This window comes from Rhipicephalus microplus, chromosome 4 (genome assembly GCF_043290135.1).
Source record: "Rhipicephalus microplus isolate Deutch F79 chromosome 4, USDA_Rmic, whole genome shotgun sequence".
Classification (NCBI taxonomy): Eukaryota; Metazoa; Arthropoda; class Arachnida; order Ixodida; family Ixodidae; genus Rhipicephalus; species Rhipicephalus microplus.
Genome location: NC_134703.1, coordinates 86,945,745 through 86,964,497, shown reverse-complemented (window position 1 = coordinate 86,964,497; position 18,753 = coordinate 86,945,745). Strand labels below are relative to the sequence as shown.

General features: G+C 47.0%; 2 protein-coding genes across 4 annotated transcripts in view; one reads left to right on the top strand and one right to left on the bottom strand.

Annotated features, from left to right (window-relative positions):
- Positions 1-18,753, bottom strand: part of LOC142814489 (uncharacterized) — an 84,578-nt gene that overhangs the window by 34,246 nt on the left and 31,579 nt on the right. The gene's annotated exons all lie outside the window — the stretch shown is intronic.
- LOC119172772 (cytochrome P450 3A24) overlaps positions 18,225-18,753 on the top strand; it is a 35,929-nt gene continuing 35,400 nt past the window's right edge. Inside the window, exon 1 of one of the 2 annotated variants that reach the window (XM_075893251.1) lies at positions 18,225-18,659. The gene's annotated coding sequence lies outside the window, so the exon portion shown is untranslated. The remainder of the gene's footprint in view (positions 18,660-18,753) is intronic. The other variant, XM_075893252.1, reaches the window with a different exon arrangement.

Below are 18,753 nucleotides of genomic sequence, written 5' to 3'. Positions count from 1 at the left end.
ATATATATATATAATAAGGAAGAGAAGTGTATACCTAAGGGCTCGTATTTCCGTGTTTTAACACAATATTAATGAGATATAACAGACAGTAATGCCAAGGAATGTACAGGGGAAGTTATTAGAACCAATGGAATGTAAATAAGAAGAAAGAAGAAAGAAAAGTGGATGAAAAAATTACCTGCTCACAGCTGGTAATTTTTTCATCCACTTTTCTTTCTTCTTTCTTCTTATTTACATTCCATTGGTTCTAATAACTTCCCGTGTACATTCCTTGGCATTACTGTCTGTTATATCTCATATATATATATTGTGAGCATCATTACTCGTTCCATCTTTTCATCTGTACATACTCATCATCACCACTCCAGTTTAGGTTGTGGGGCACATACTCGAGACAATAAAGAAGAGTCTTGAGGGTACTGGACGCCATCTTACAAGTGGTGGAGAGTGCTGCCTGATTCCCGCGTCCTCTCGCGCTCTCGCACAACCCTAGCGTCTTCTACAACACATCCCTGGAGCTCCGTTCAGGCCGCCGCTTAAACGTCCTGGGTGCGGTAATGTCGCAAGCCGACCAGCCCAGCGTGGAAGACTGGCTCGAGGAGTATGGCCGCGTGAGTGCCATCAACAACTGGGATGAGCCTGCAAAACTCACCCACATTGCTTTCTACTTGAGCAGCGTCGCAAAAACGTGGTTTTTAAACCACGCTACCGATTTTTTGACATGGCCCGCCTTTATGCGCCAGCTCCGCCAGATTTTCGCCAACCCGTCAGTGCGCTCGGATATTGCCAAGAAAAGGCTTGGTGCATGTTTTCAACGCCCTGGCGAGTCTTACACTTCTTACATTGAAGATGTTCTCGCCCTTTGCCGCCGCATCGACAACCATATGGCGGAAAACGACCGCGTGCGCCAGCTGCTGAAAGGCATTGCGACGGTCGCTTTTAACGCGCTTGTGGTGCAGAATCCCCAGACCGTCGCCGATGTTGTAGCTACCTGTCAGCGCCTCGAGGAGCTTCAAACCACTCGGATGCAACCTGATATGCCTGATCTCAGCTCGAGTCACGACACCACAGAGCTGTGTTCATTGATCCGCTCTATCATCCGCGAGGAACTTCATGCACAGGCTTCACCTCGCCACCTTGATATTCGAACGACGCCACCTGCTGCTAGTTTACACGACGTCGTGAGGGAGGGACTGGCCTTGATCACAGGCACACCAGTTCCGTGCTCAGATCCCGTGCCCATGCCAAGTTATGCTCACGGTGCTGCAACGACGCCAGCGCCCCACCAAAGCCTGGCTTCGATGACTGTCACACCTGTTCCGAGTTCTTATCCTGTGGCCATGTCAACTTATGCTCAAGTTGCTGCTAGGACACCTGCACCCCAGCACAGCCCAATGCAGCTACCAGTGCCCGATGTGCATGGCTCGCTCAACTCGCTCGCACCGCGACCATCTTCCCAGCCTTACAACACCTGGCGCACTACACGACCGACTTGCTTTTATTGCGGCATCCGTGGTCATATTTTAAGGTATTGCCGACGCCGTCAAGAAGACGAAAGACGAGGCTACGGTGACTATGAACGGGACGACTTCTACCCAACTGGACCACCCTATCCCCGACAGTATCAGAACAGCACACGCCGGTCGCCGTCTGCGCAGAACTTTGCCTGAGTTGGCAGTTCCCGTTTCTCCCGTCGCCGCTCACCTTCACCGATGCGGCGTTCCTCCTCTCCCCTTCGACGTTCTACTTCGATTCCCGACCGCCAACTGGAAAACTAAACAGTGCATCTTCGGGAGGGAAAGCTGCATCTTTCGAACTGCGTCAAACTCCTCCAGACCGCCCATCAAATGTTTTATTGGTGTATGTTGAAGGTATACAGACAGAGGCACTAGTAGACACAGATGCATCACTTTCCGTAATTCGTGCAGACTTTTGTGCCCACTTGAAAAAAGTTAGGACGCCATACGATGGCCCTCCCCTTCGTTGTGCAGATGGAGTCCCTATTCAGCCTTCAAGTGTTTGTACAGTCCGCGTTTTCATAGATGGCATCCTTCACCACATTCAGTTTCTTGTACTTTGTGCACTCACACAGTCATTTTAGGATGGGACTTCCTTCCTTCGGCATCAGCTTTCATATCGTGTCGTCAGTGAGTAATTCATATGTCAGCTACTGAGACTTCATCTGATGTCGATCCATACAGCTTCCGTTTCGTTGCTGCCGTGGATTGTTTTATTTCGCCAGGAGATGAACGAATTCTCACGATTGCTTCGGATACTATAGTTAACGGTGACGTGTTCATTTCTCCATCAGTTCCCTCCAAACCTGCGGGGCTTACCACTGCACCCGGCCTTGTGTGGTTTAACGACGGTAAGGTCTGGTCACCGCCTTGAACCCAACTTCATCGCCAGTGATGCTGTCCCAGGGCACTGCTGTGAGTTGCTTCGCTGACAGTGAGCCTTTTTCGCTGGTTCCTCTTCACGCAAAATCACCGCCTTCGTCTGCTACAACCGATACCAAGGCAACTACTGCTGCTTTAAATGCTACCATAAGTCCTCACCTCACTGCTGAGCAAAAGAGAGACCTCTTAGACCTTCTCCAAAAGCACAGCTGTTCGTTCGACGTACATTCCAAAGTTTTGGGCCGCACATCTGTTGCAGAGCACAGCATCGAAACCGAAGGCAGCTCCATTGTGCGCCGCCGCCCATACCGTCTGTCTTCGGCGGAACGGCAAATGATTGAGGAAAACGTCGCCGACATGCTCAAACGGGACATTATTCGACCTTCATCCAGCTCTTGGTCGTCTCCTGTGGTGTTGGTCCGGAAAAAGGATGGCTCTGTCAGCTTTTGCGTTGATTACAGAGCGCTAAATAATATAACGAAAAAAGATGTATATCCGTTGCCATGCATAGATGATGCCCAGGACTCCTTACAAGGCGCGGAACATTTCTCCAGCCTTGACCTTCGATCCGGGTATTGGCAAATACCTATGCGCGAAGCAGACAAGGAGAAAACAGCGTTTGCAACGCCTGATGGGCTTTACGAGTTCAACGTCATGCCTTTTGGCTTATGCAACGCTCCAGCAACATTCGAGCGCATGATAGATACTGTCTTACGTCGTCTAAAGTGGAAACCTGCTTTTGCTATTTGGACGACATCGTAATTTATTCTTCTAGTTTTACTCGGCACCTTAAGCGTTTGGACGAAGTTCTTACGTGCATTTCGAACGCTGGGCTTCAGCTCAATACGAAGAAGTGCCACTTCGCCAGCAGGAGCATCAAAGTATTGGGTCACCTTGTCAGCAAAGATGGCGTTCGACCCGACCCCGACAAGGTTGCTGCCGTAATTAATTTTCCACGTCCGGGATATCAAAACCAATTGCGAAGTTTCGTGGGTCTAGCGTCTTACTTCCGCCGCTTTATCAATCACTTTGCTGCCATCGCGGGGCCGTTACACAAGCTTCTGACGTCAGGAACGGCCTCCACTTGGACTGACGAGTGCGAGTGTGCTTTCCAAGCCCTCAAACGTGCTTTGACATCAGACTCCGTCCTCCGTCACTTCGATGAGAGCGCACCCACTTTCCTTCACACAGATGCCAGCGGCCACGGAATCGGTGCCGTCCTTCTCCAGCATGACGGCACTTCACGTGAGCGAGTAGTTGCGTATGCCAGCCGCGCACTAACACCTGCAGAGCAGAACTACTCGATAACAGAGCAGGAATGTCTTACTGTCGTTTGGGCCATCCAGAAGTTTCGACCTTATCTGTATGGACGCCACTTCACTGTCATTACCGACCACCATGCCCTATGCTGGTTGTCCTCGCTGAAGAATTTGTCTGGGCGACTCGGTCGCTAAATACTCCGTTTGCAAGAGTACACTTTTGACGTTGTGTACAGGTCTGGCAAACAACATCAGAATGCCGACGCTCTTTCTCGCTGCTCTTTGCCACTTTCATCTACAACCACGCATCCTCAATGACCCTCAGGTGATCAAGCGGCTTCCTCTGCACTCACGTTATCACCCCTGGCAGTTGCTGGGCCACTATCTTTAAACATCAGCGCTCAGTTTGCCGCATGCCAACGTGACGACCCATACTGTAACCGCATCATCGGGTACTTGAATGACTCGCCTTCTCCACCTAATGCCAGACTACGTCGTCAGCTACGGCAGTTCAAGCTAGACAACAATGTCCTGCAGCGCTATACTTACAATGCGGATGGGCATCAGTGGGTGCCAGTACTTCCCCGTTCACTGCGAAAACAAGTTCTCGAAGTATTGCACGACAACCTATCAGTTGGACACTTGGGATTTCAGAAGACCTACAACCGCGTTAGGAGCCGTTTCTTCTGGCCTGGTCTTTCTACCTTTGTGGCTAATTATGTCGCTTCTTGTGCACTGTGTCAACGCCGGAAACGACCAACTTCTGCTCCTGCTGGATTATTACAACCAATTCTATGTCCCGATACATTTTTTGTCGTTGTAGGAATAGACCTCGTCGGACCACTTCCCGTAACGCCAGCGGGCCACCGCTAGATCGTCACAGCCGTCGACCACCTCACGCGGTACGCGGAGACCGCTCGTCTACGCACTAGCTCGGCCTCAGACGTTGCCGCCTTCTATTTAGAAGCCATTGTGTTACGTCATGGTGTACCTCGCACGTTGTTGAGTGACCGGGGCAAGGCCTTCATGTCGACAATTCTTGTCGAAATTCTAAAAACTTGTGGCACAGTTCATAAGACCACATCCGCTTACCACCCGCAGACAAATGGCCTGACAGAGCGATTCCACCGGACTCTAATCGACATGATATCCATGTACATCGGACCGAACCACGATAACTGGGACAAAATCTTGCCGTTCGTAACGTTTGCACACAACACCGCTGTTCAACGAACCACCGGGTATTCACCTTTCTTCCTCGTCTATGGTCGTGCGCCGACATTCACTATTGACGCTTCTTTCTTCAATGTGACGACAAAAACGTCCACGACTACGCCAGAAAATTTCGTCTCCAGGCTCGCTGACGCACGGCAACGTGCTCAACTCAACACGGAGGCCAGTACACTAGACCGCAAGCAACGACATGACAGCTTTCGTCGAGATGTTACCTTTTGTCCTGGAGATGAAGTACTACTTTGGACGCTTGTTCGTACACCCGGATTGTGTGAAAAGTTTCAGTCACGCTTTCTTGGACCTTACATTGTTAGTGAACGAACCTCTCCTGTCAATTACCTTGTCACACCCGTCGAGGGTTCCTCGGAACGTCGTGACCGTGCATCCGAGATAGTTCACGTTTCACGCCTTAAACCTTTTGTTCGCCGTACCTTTCCCGCCGAAGTCTCGGCCGGGTCGGCCGATCAAGTGCGCGGGGAAAATAAGTGTGAGAATCATTACTCGTTCCATCTTTTCATCTGTACATACTCATCATCACCACTCCAGTTTAGGTTGTGGGGCACATACTCGAGACAATAAAGAAGAGTCTTAAGGGTACTGGACGCCATCTTACAAGATATATATATATACACACACACACACACATATATATATATATATATATATATATATATATATATATATATATATATATATATATATATATATATATATATATATATATATATATATATATATATATATATATATATATATATATATATATATATATATATATATATATATATATATTGTCACGCAGCAAAGGACGACGCAGTTGTCTATGAGGAAAACAAGTTTTTTGGAGCGAACCTGTGCTCCCCTAACAACTGAAAAAAATACACAGGCGGTGAAGCGGCGGCCAACAAAACGACGGGCGCGCTAGTGAGCGTCGGCGATCGAATGACGCGGCATCGGCTGTGCGGGAATTTATATCCCTCGGCGCGAGGGTTTCTCGAATAGTCGAATTGTATCGGGAACGCCGTGATAGCGTTTGTTAGAAACGCTGTTCGTTCGAACAGCGTTTCGAACAAACAACGCTTGAAGCGTTGTTTCTATGGAACAATGCCTGAAGCGTTGTTCGATAGCGTTTGTTCGAAACGCTGTGGTAGCGTTCGTTCGAAACGCTGTGAAAATGGCGATAGCACAGGACGGCGCAGCCAAGCCGAAAAAAACAAAACACAAATAAACAAACCCAATGCATGGTTCGCGGCATTATTCCCCCTCTAAGAGTGCATCGACCCGATGCTAGCATAAGGTACAGTCCACACAAATTAAAAGTTCGTCATCGTCCGTAGAAAGGTTTTAAGCGAACCACATGGACGACTTCGGGCCGTGTGCGTCGTCGTGATGTACGGGAGTCCCCATCGGGGATCACTTCGTACGTGAGTTCGCCAACACGTCGTACAATCTGGTAGGGTCCGAAATAGCGTCGTAGAAGTTTCTCACTGAGTCCACGTCGTCGAATGGGAGTCCAAACCCACACACGATCTCCAGGATGGTACTCGGCGTCTCGGCGTCGGAGATTGTAGCGTCCGGCATCCACCAGTTGCTGGTCCGTTATTCGAGCTCGAGCGAGCTGGTGGGCCTCCTCCGCACGTTGGAGGTATCCTTGGACGTCGGCGTTGAGGTCGTCGTCTTCTACGTGCGGAAGCATGGCGTCGAGCATCGTAGTCGGCCGTCTTCCGTAGACGAGCTCGAACGGTGTCATCTGCGTGGTTTCTTGGATAGCCGTGTTGTACGCAAACGTGACGTACGGGAGGACTTCGTCCCACGTCTTATGTTCAACGTCGACGTACATAGACAGCATATCCGCGATTGTCTTATTGAGCCGTTCCGTTAGTCCATTCGTTGGGGGGTGGTACGCCATCGTTCTTCGGTGATCTGTGTTGCTGTAGCGTAAGAGTCCTTGCATGAGCTCCGCAGTGAAGGTCGTTCCGCGGTCCGTGATTAGGACCTCAGGGGCTCCATGTCGCAGCACAATTCGGTTAATAAAGAACTTTGCAACTTCTTGTGCAGTTCCCCTAGGAAGAGCGGTGGTCTCTGCGTAGCGCTTCATGTAGTCTGTCGCTACGACAATCCATTTGTTCGCGGATCGGGATGTAGGGAACGGGCCCAGAAGGTCCATTCCGATCTGTTGGAAGGGCCTCGTTGGGACGGCGATCGGCTGCAGAAGTCCGGCTGGTCTCGTCGGTGGTGTTTTTCGTCGCTGGCAGTCATGGCAGTTCCGGACGTAGTGGGTGACATCGGATGTAAGGCGGGGCCAGAAGTATTTCGCCTTGATTTTTGTAATCGTGCGAGTTGTTCCGAGATGTCCGGAAGACGGGTTGCCGTGGCACGCTTCCAAAATTTCGTCACGAAGGTCTGCGGGGATGACAAGTAGATAATTCGTTCTCGTTCCGGGGTTGAAATTCTTCTTCACTAGGATGGAGTTTTTGAGGCTGAATGCTGGTAAGTTGCGCTTGAACGCCCTAGGCACGGCGACGTTGCGTCCTTCGAGGTAATCGATCATGGCACGGAGGTCAGGGTCGGCACGCTGCTGGGTGGCTAGGTCGCTCTCTGTCACGACTCCGAAGAACGCGCTGTCTTCATCGGAGTCCTGTGGTGGTGGGTCGACGGGGGCGCGGGACAGGCAGTCGGCGTCGGAGTGTTTCCTGCCTGATTTGTAGAATATTGTAACGTCAAACTCTTGCGGGCGCAAGCTCCACCACCCAAGACGGCCAGAGGGGTCCTTCAAATTGGCGAGTCAACACAGCGTGACATCTGGTGGAGGTGCGGGGTACATGAACCCTAAGCCATTGCCAAGCCGACAAGCACGCCCAATTCGTGTCAGCCGCCGACAGCAAGGCCTCCAGCCAGAGTTTGGACTGCTCACGGATAAAAAAAAAGAAAGAATACGTAAAAACCACGATGATCAACGCAGGCACCATGACCAGCACTACCAACCCTCCCGTCGTTCTGCAACAACCTCGTGAGCCCCCATCATTCCGAGGATCTCCTGGTAAAGACCCGGAAGAGTGGCTGGAGAAGCTGGAGCGCATCCGCATCTTTAACAGGTGGGATGACGAAGAAACGTTTCGTCATGTCTTCTTCTATTTGGAGGATGCAGCTCGAACGTGGTTTGAGAACCTTTGAAGGCTCCCTAACCGACTGAACTGTCTTTAAGAGCGAATTCCTCACGCTACGGTTGTGCGGAAAGAATGAGCCGCCCTTTTGTTGGAGACGCGAATGCAACACCCTAACGAAGGTGTTGTACTGTTCGCTGAGGAGATGAAGATGCTGTTCCGGAGAGCTGACCCCGAAATGGCAGAAGAGAAGAAGGTGCGCTTTCTGATGCGGGGAGCTAAACAAGAGCTCTTCGCTGGACTCATCCGCAACCCCCCTAAGACCGTCGCTGAGTTCGTCACCGAGGCTTCGATGATCGCGAGGACCTTGGATATGCGTGCGCGGCAATACGATAGACCACTCAACACCCTTTCGGTGAACCCAGTAAACGCCCCTGGATTGGCGACGGAGGACTTGCGGGAGACCATCCGCGCCGTCGTTCGCGAGGAACTGAGGAAATTGTTCCCAAAGACGCCGCAGCCCCAAGTCGCCTCCCTCACTGACGTCGTCCGCGAGGAGGTTCAGCAAGCACTGGGGAATTCCACGCCGTCGGAAGCATCTTGCGAACCACAAGCGATGACCTACTCCGCTGCTGCTCGTCGACCCCGACCCGTCCCAACCCGTTATCAAGAGGCCCCGCCGTACCGCCGCCCAATGTCGCCCGCCCGACCCCCTGTAACCCGAAACCAGGCGCCCAGAAAGACCGAGGTGTGGCGAACGCCAGATAATCGTCCGCTGTGCTACCTCTGCGGAGAGGCCGACCACGTCTACTACGTACCCTTCGGAGTTCGTCATTTTGCCTAACTGCTCCCGCGACGTAATTCTCGAAATGGACTTTTTGACGGACAATGGCGCAATAATTGATCTACAGACCAGGTCAATAACGTTTTCTTCCGATCACTCTACGACGCTGCAGCCGAACCTCGGACACCGTGCTGCTGTAAGGATCGCCGACGATCACGTCACCCTGCTACCCCGCACCTCCACCAAATGTCACGCAGCAAAGGACGACGCAGTTGTCTATGAGGAAAATAAGTTTATTGGATCGAACCTGTGCTCCCCTAACAACTGAAAAAAATACACAGGCGGCGAAGCAGCGGCCAGCAAAACGACGGGCACGCTAGTGAGCGTCGGCGATCGAATGACGCGGCATCGGCTGTGCGGGAATTTATATCCCTCGGCGCGAGGATTTCTCGAATAGTCGAATTGTATCGGGAACGCCGTGCTAGCGTTTGTTAGAAACGCTGTTCGTTCGAACAGCGTTTCTAACAAACAACGCTTGAAGCGTTGTTTCTATCGAACAACGCCTGAAGCGTTGTTCGATAGCGTTAGTTCGAAACGTTCGAAACGCTGTGGTAGCGTTTGTTCGAAACGCTGTGAAAACGGTGATAGCACAGGCCGGCGCAGCCAGGCCGAAAAAACAAAACACAAATAAACAAACCCAATGCATGGTTCACGGCAATATATATATATATATATATATATATATATATATATATATATATATATATATATATATATATATATATATATATATATATATATATATATATATATATATTGCTGCTTTGGAAAAGCGGAATTTGCGAAGACGTGGTCCAATCTGTGAAGCTTAAGGTCCTGTTGTCTGGATAAGACAACAAATGATCCGCGTAAAAAAACTACAGAAATAGCAGCTTACACAGCCTTTGTCTCTTGAGCATCGTACACATACGCACGTAGATATTGGCTAACTGAACAAAAAACGAGCTGAGTAACTACAAGCAACATTTGTCATAAAAAAGGAAAGAAGTGAAAACTTTAAGGGCTAGTTTTTTTTCTTTAGACATAATATTCACAATGAATTAGTTCTCAATAATGTTATAAAAGAGAAAGAAAAAAAGCATGTACAATCACAAAACATAGAAATGCATATACAAATTTAAATTTGTAGTATATTTGCAAGAAAAAGTAAAAAAGTGCGAGAACAGGGGCATCATCTCTACTTGATGATGATTATGCCATCCACCCGGTGGCGCTGAAGGATGGGACACGAACAGGTTGACAAAATATTTAAAAGAAATACATATGAAAAAAGGGGAAGTTTATGCTAAAGAACAAAGAATGGAATAATTATACATGCTTAATGAGCTAGCGGTCATACCTATAGGTGAATACTTCATCAGTCGCTGTTGCTGGGGAAAAGACAAAGAAGTCTTATTTAAGGTGATAATCAACGCGTTGACAATGGGCAAGGTGAGCTGAAACCTCGCTTGTTTATAATTTTATACTCCTGAATTTAATGAGATTTTGCGAGACGGAGAAGGCTTCAGCCTTTTCTGGCTTACAGTGCGAATTTGGGCGTCTTAGTGCACAAATAATATTTTTGTTACCACTTTGCTTCTATTCCTCATTGCACCCACGGTAACATTTAGAACAAAAAGTTAAAACATGATATGAAAAAAGATGCTTTAACTATTTCACCAATACTTGTACGTACACGTAATTGTTTAAGCATTATTAACACCAATTTATTTAGGTTAGCATCCTAGAAAACTCGGTGTGCAAACAATTCAACCAGTTGTTTAGAATAATCAATCTCGACTGAATCGCGAACTGTAACAGGGAACTCATATAACAGGGCACAATATGGGCGAAAAATTATATTTCGCGCCTCAATGCTTCTAATACAGTTGGCAGTGTTCGGTTCAGGTTCACAAAGCCAAACCACCGTTTTCGCTGGCACAGAGCTCTGTGCCAGAGAAATTTGATTCCCAAATGCTATAAAGCAGCAAAAAATTAAAAAAAACGAGAAAAAGCGAGAACACTAGAAGAAATGTCGAGTAATTTTTTTGTAATGTTCATTATAGTATCAATACATGCGTTGTAGTGGGTAGTTTGTTCTTATTACAGGGACCGACTTGAGGTATATCATACATGCGCCCGAAAGGAATATTGTATTTTGAATAATATTAGTCATACTTCATTGCCTATTTTTTTTCGTACATGAGCTGTTACTTCACGCATTATAAAATAACTCGCGTACGCTGACACTAGTATGAGTGGACATCAATATGTGTAAACGAATGTTGGTGGTTGTGAATGACTGAGTCAGCTCAGCAGTGATCACCGATGAAAGTGAAGTAACGCAAAGGTGAGGTTTGGATATTGCAATGTACGGTTTTTACACTCAGTAACAGGCAACTGTTACTGAGTGTAAAATGTAGATCGCAGGTATTAAGAAGTTACTGAAAAGTAAATTAGTAGCCACTACTGATAAGCAACGTGAGAGTCTATCTATGAAGGGGCAGGTGAGTGGGTGAGTGAGTACGTGAGTGAGTTCTAGTGGATGAGAAATCATCCTCATAAGAACAGCCTAAGTGATGAATCTGTGCTAGCCCGGAAGAAATTAAGCGCTCAAATATTTGACCTTTAACTGAAAAAAAGAAGATTTATTTTGTCAGTGTCGTGTTTTGAGTGACTGATACCTCCTGAATTACTTGCAGGGAGGCTTGGAACTCAACCTCGACTACTTCTGCTCGAGAAGGGGTATTGCCTCTACTGTTGTCACGGTGAGACGTGATTTGGTGTGTAAATTGTCTAACTAAATAAATTATTGCAGCCCATGAGCCTCCGTTTAAAAATTATATCCAGTAGAATTATTCAAAGCGAAGCTTAAATGACAGGAAGCACGTTTTTACAACCAGTACCTTTGAAGCGGTTTGATTACACGCTTTTATGAGTAGTTTTTGAGTAGGTAAACGCATTTGACGCTAATATGTAGTTCTCGTTAGAGTGCCTGAATAATGAGCGCTGTGGAGTTAACATTTATTTCATCGCAGTGGCACTCGTTAGGATGTCATGTATCTTACATGGCGCTTTATTTTGTGGACCACTTAGTAATGTATTAAGTTTTCTTCAGAATAGTAATGATATTAGCTTAGCAGATAACTCGGTGATGAAAAACACAGGGATTACTTATGATAAGAGACAAGGATTACCGTCATCGTTTAGTTCCTAAAACCTGGCTAACATGACGTGTCTCGTGCGCAAGTCGCCGTCTAAGCGATAACCACTGCGCACGTTCGCCAATACGCGCGTTAGATTGACAGTCAGTGCTCTCAGTCTCCGGCACAAAATCAGTCAATCGTTTAAGCATCTATAATGGCACAACTAGTTCCCATCAGACATAGAGCAACCAGCCCTGCTCAACGCTTTTTTGTCTTGGCTGTCGATTGGAGTCTCTGTTTCAAAATGGTGTATATTTTGTATGCCGCGATTCCTTTGGCCTTTGTGATCAAGTGCTAAGTGTTAGGATACGATTCGTCCTGCGCGAATGTTTTGTCCGCACGCGCTTGTTCCGCTATTTCGCTGCGGATCGTCTTTTCGTCTCCTGTAGTGCTTCTCTGCGACGCTGTTCGTAATGGTGTTGGCGTCGGCAAACCACGACGGCATCTACATGTGGCTGGGCCACCTGAGCTTCACCTACAGTCTCGTGGGCCTCTACCTGGCGGTGCACAGCCTTTTCAGCTCTCTCGACAGCACCACCACGGTCTTTGTAAGCAGTTTCCACGACTTAAGGTCCGACAAGCTATGCTACGCTGACTGTACCAGTAGGGAGCCGTCATCCAGGTGGCCTGGCAACATTAAGCTGGAGAAGGGGTCTGAACATCGCTGTGGCATTATTAGAGGGCACCAAGCGTTCAGGAGGAGGTAGGCTATTCATGCTCAGCGGGCGAGTTAGGCTCGGGAGTTAGATTTCCAAAACATCTTCAGACACCACGTACAACAATAACACGCACACAACGTCGCAATTGTAGTTGAATTGGTGGGGTATTGATTGCGCCGACCAGATCATGCAGTTTTCTAAAATTAACTAGATGGTACTCTGGCACTGCGATCGTTCAATAACCATGGGAGTGATGGTTAGTACATGGATTTGCCTAGTCTTCGTACCTGCGGGCCTTGAATAGCACTTGTGGCTTTCTTTATTGCTGTGTTTATTTATTGCTGTGAGCGAACCCTTTCGAACTTCGTGACCAGATTTGAAACGGTAAACCTGAAAGATTAGGTTGGTGAAGCGCCATCCCTGAACATTTGCTGATTTTTGTTTCGTGACAAAGCAGCTCTAAGCAATGCAAACACAAATGGCGCCACAAGTACGAACAATATACAAATCCGTGTACTACGCATAATTCCCATGCTTGCCGAGACATCATGCATTACAGCTCCCATAGACACTAGCGCCAGAGTTCCCTCTAGTGTATTTACAGGAAACTCTATGGTTCAGACCCATCACCGTCACCAGCTTAATGTTTCCAGACCACCTGGTTGACGATGCCCTACCGTACACTGCCTACTCATTTATTGCAGTTCCCCGATCAATGAGGTTAAAAAAAATAATTGCTGGTGTGGAGATGATTGCCCAGGAATGAAGCCGTGCCCACCGTAAGATGGCGGCTGTGGCTGCCATCTTACTGGGACTATGATAAGCTGTGGGCGTTTGGCGGTTTAAAAGGAGCGTTTTCTTCACACGCTTAACGAGTTTAACGCGGCAACTTTTTCGGATCAGAGAGTGCTCAAAGTGAGTCTTTGAGTAACTAGATTTCTTTCATAAGCCTTGAATGCAAGGCAAATTTTATTTTAGGATAAGTTACTGATACTCGTCTGTACCTTCTTGTCCCCAATAAAGCACAAGCTGACCTTATCCGTGTAGATTCTGGATTATTATATACTGCTCACCAAAAGAAATTAAATCAATGAACTTTGCTTGCCTTGAATACGGCGACCTTGAGCATGCGAAGTAAACTCACTGTGATAATGCATTTTAATGAGGATTACGTAGCGAGTCATTGAAAGTAAAATGAACAGCGTAGCGGTAAGGGACAAAAAGAGAGCAGAGTGAGTTAAAGAACAAACATTTACCGAGGTCATCTCAGTCAAAATCAAGAAGACAAAATGGGTATGTCATGGGCGTAACCAGATTTTTTTTTTGTGTGTGTGTGTGGGGCGGTGGTCAATTGTATTTTGTGTGTACATGTGCGTGATATTGTACGCGTGCGTGTATATAAAAGCAACCGAAAATGAAAGATTTTGGGAGATTTGAGGGGTTTGAGCCCTTGAAACGAGGGGAATGTAGAAAGAAGACAAGATAACCACTGTTTATTGAAAGTAACAGACTGGATCCCAATTTAGAAGAGACGGCAAACAGGCGAGGGGAAGCATAGTTAGGTAGGCATATGAGATGAAGTTGGCGGGAATAATGTGGCTGCAGCAAACGTAAGACTGGGTTGATTGGCAAAATATGGGAGAGATCTTCGCCTTGCAATGGGCGCGTCGTAAATTATGCTTGGGACGAACTGTGTAGTTGGTCCTTCTAGGCAGTTTTTTGGCAGTTTAGTTTTCAAAGGACAAGCTAATAATGCAGTGTGGAGTTTGCATTTTCCAAAGCTTCACGCCGTTTTGAGATTAATCGCGAAATTTAACTACGAATCCTAATACCAACTTTGAAAGCCGGTTATAGAGATGGTAGTTTAGTTTCGTGCTCAGTTTCGTGTGCTTCTGACTAACATAGCTCAAAAGCCTTCTTTCTCTAGCAATCAGATGCTTTGAATACTTGCGTTATTACGGTTATTTTACAAATGACATATCCTTATCCTCATTTTCGTTTCCTTCTATTTCGGGAAAGCAAGCTTCCTAACTCTTCAGTATATCAAAATGATAAGCGATGCTTTCAAAGGGGATAGGGCTGGAAATGCGTCTGTCTGTCACATGGTCTAGCCACCCGAGCAAAGTTGAAGCACTCGATGAACGCTCAAACTGGTGGCTGCGTTCATACTTGAGAACATTGGCGATAAAAAAGCAAATATTACGCATATCTCGGGCGCAAAATCAATAAGTAGGTATTATATGGTGCGTTCCTTTACTACAAATTACATAGAAATGTTATTTTAAAGAGCCTAGTGTTCATGAATGAGGCTCCGCTGAATATGCGACACTAAGCACGAAAGAGCCCTCTGCCGACGATATGGCGCGGCCACCTGGCAGAACGGAAGTGGTACGAGAACAGAATCACGGGTGGCCCTGGATGAGACCTGACAACAGTCAGGATGAGACCTGACAACGACGTTTACAGCAAACCAGGTAGATACGCAGCCAGTTAAAAAAAATTTATACCGGTTGGCAGTGCTCACACTATAGGGTTGTTTTTTATCAAGTTAGGGAAGTACGGTACGCATGCGATAAGGCATTAGGGTAGCGCTCCTCATTTCCAGTGACAGTGCGTCCACCGGACGACAGGCGTCTCGTTAACAATGCGTGAACAAGCTGATTGCTAAAATACCTTACTACCAAGGGCCTTGCACTGTTACGTAGAAACGAACAACTCTGAAGAGCAATATTGATTACAGCCAGCATTGTCAGGCACACATCCTGCACGATGTCTTGCTGTATTGTAGTCGTACACCGAATGTGGCCACTTAACAAGGCCTGCGTGCTGTCTTCCACAGTCGGTGCTCTACTACGGCGTGGGCGCCTTCTTATTTCTAGCCAGTGGCGTCGGTGTCTTTTCCAAGGGCTACGACGGCATCATGAGCATCGCCATTGGAGTACGTACTTCTCAAAATTTCGCACTCGTGCCCCTGCCTGCATTACGTATGCCGGCAAACCCAGCACTCTGCGCTTCGTTAGGTGCACATTAACATTATGCTTGCATTAATTTCTCGCATAATACTGGTCTCTGCAAAGTGCAGAACTTGCAAGCTAGAATTGTGCGTTGTCCTCGTTGTCGCGTCATTATACGAGCGGAAGTGCTATTGACACTACACATGTTTAAGAGCACAAAAACATGACGCACAAGTGCGTGTGTGTGTGTGTGCGTGTGTGCGTGTGTGTGTGTGTGTGCGTGTGTGTGTGAGTGAGTGAGTGAGTGACGGTGTTCATTTTTTCGTCTTTGTACGATGCGCTACGACGATAAAATTTAATGTAACCTTACCCACGCGAGCTATCCTAAAAGAGTGTTCTAAAATAATGCAGTATATTAATATATAAGGATATAGTAAACATAGAGTAAGGCTGTGACTGCAACTGAGTTGGGAGTAACGACCGTATTATGAGACAGAACTGATGTGCATGACATAATATGTTCTTACAGAGGTTAATTAGCATTATGAAACATTAAGTGCACTTGGATCAAGGAATGAGTCACATCGAACACTTCTGTGTGCCAATGCGTCACTTACGCAATCCTGGTCCTGCAAAATTTCACGGACGCACTGCAATATACCCTCTAGAATAGATGGATCGACGTATCTCTACGTTGATCCCCACTATTCTTCATGAAATCAGTCTGCTCTAATTCCATGTAAAAGGAACGGCATGCGCACGACAGAGTGCCATGCGCTATAATTATTCAGAATTTCTAATTTTCTCTCCCGAATAAACTTTTTTATCGTTCTGAGTGATGAATTCATTGTTCGAGGAAAAAAGTTTTTAAATACAGTCTGACGCGATGTGTTTTTTATTGTTTTGTCTCCCTTTAAGAACTGTAATTGATTTACGGGCGTATTTAGCCAGGTTTAAGCTTCCTTTTAAAGCTCGGCCTATAACAACGCTACTTTCGTTAATCACGGGAACGTCACCAGGCCCATTACAGCATGAAAAATGAGCTCAGCGCATTAACATATTGTTTCGGGTAGGGTTTGATTAGATATATTTGCTTATTATTAGAGAAAATAGTGCCTTACGTAAACCTTAAATAATACTCTCTGGCTTTTAAACGTTTGGTCGAATATGCGTACAGTACAACTTATTTTGATATTCTCAATTCCCATGGTCGCGTTTTGGGCAACGATGACAAGCATTAGTGCAATATTTGAATATCTAATGTTTTTCTGTCTCTCCTCTTTTATTCACAGAGCTTTTGCGTGGTTCTGGGGGCAGTCATGACCGTCTTCACCGTGTGTGGATCTAAAATGTAGACGTAGGCCATATGACCATTTTCGTCTTGTATAACAATGTTTATCGACATTTAATAAAGCAAGCGCCGCATTACGAAATTTTCTTAAGTATAAACCAACACATTTTAACCTGAACGGAACCCAGTGCTTCTAAGTATTGAGTGCATGTTTGCATGTATGTGCTCACGTTAGTTGGCATGTGAACGTGCGTACGCGTGTCTTCTGTGATGTGTCTACGTGTGCATGGATGAATGCGTGGGTATGTGCGTATGCAAGCGTTTTTCTTCTCAACCAAGCTCAAACCAGCGCACTAACAGTTAACGGGTGGAAATCGCAACTCTGAATAGTTAGAGTTGCGATTTGGGCTCTTTGGTATGGCATCCTTAAGTACCACGGAAGGATGGAAACAAAGTGAGGCTGAGGAAAGGAAGGAATGTTAACCAGTTTGGCATAAATGGTATGCTAGCCTCCACTGGGGAAGGGATCAAGAAGATTGAACGAAAAGTAATAATAGAGGGGAAACACACACACACACACACACACACACACACACACACACACACACACACACACACACACACACACACACACACACACACACACGCACAAACGTCATCGCTGCCGCAGCAGTCTTGTGCTGTATATGACTTCATTAAGAGCCTGTTGTCCTTAGGAATTTTAACAATGACTTGGTTGCTTGAGTTCTCCATGACTTTTGCGCATGACACTGAAAAATAGTTTCTAGTGTCATTGTTCTGTTGTCGAGATGAGGGAGTGGTGAGCGATTGTCTCTGTAGAGCGTATTGAGGACAGTCACATAAGATATGTTGCAGTGTCTTTTCGGTAACGCCCGCGTCGTAAACAGTGGCGTCGGCCATCCCTATCCGAAACAAATTTGACTCCGTGAAAGTCACTCTTGACCATAAGCGGCACAGCAGAGTGGCCTCTCTCTCTATGGCGGAGCGCGCACAAAAGTGTACGCAAACAAGGCACATGGATTCACACGCACAACCTAGAGATGACGCGATTCATGTTACTGGTCCTTGTACATGACAAGGGACCGATCAATAGCGCCGTAAAGGTGAGAAACGAACTCTTGAATACAGGCCACATTGTACATGCGTTCGGGAGAACGTAAACACGATACTGGGCGTTACGTACGAATCCCAGCGGCACGTGGTTTGAAGAAAAATAAAAATAATAAAACATGATTGTGTCAAACAGGATGCTCGCCGTCTTCCTCTGACGCTATATTGCACGCTCCTTTCCGTCAAGGACGTGCACCCGCGTCGCGCGCGGAGAGTTCATAGCCACACCAACTGGCTCATAGCTCCTGATGGTTTTCTGGCGCACTCCAGTATCACCAGTAGCAACTTTTCTCCCTCACTGCTTTTCTCTGTCCCGTGTTTATCCGTGACACTAACACACAGACTAAAGTGTCAAGCAACTTGAGATAAGAGAGAAAGCCGTTCTGGAAAAGAGGCTATTGTGCAGTGTTAGGAGAAAGCAAGTTGGTTTTCCTTTTCGCGCCCTCGGGTGCTCTCGGCTAGTAAGCGACGCTCTTCGCACGCGACCTGCAAGTGTACTCGCATATCTAGGCGCAGCATCGTTGAAAGCGGGAAATTGGAGTTTGCACACCTGCCGGAGTGGGTGGTTCTGGCTGTGACTGCCGGTGTTCTGCTTTACCTGTAAGTATGTTCTTAAGGCGAAAGCCTCATAACCATACGCTTCGACGTCGTGTTGTCGTATGCATCTATGGGCTGATCCACGAGGCATCGTGCC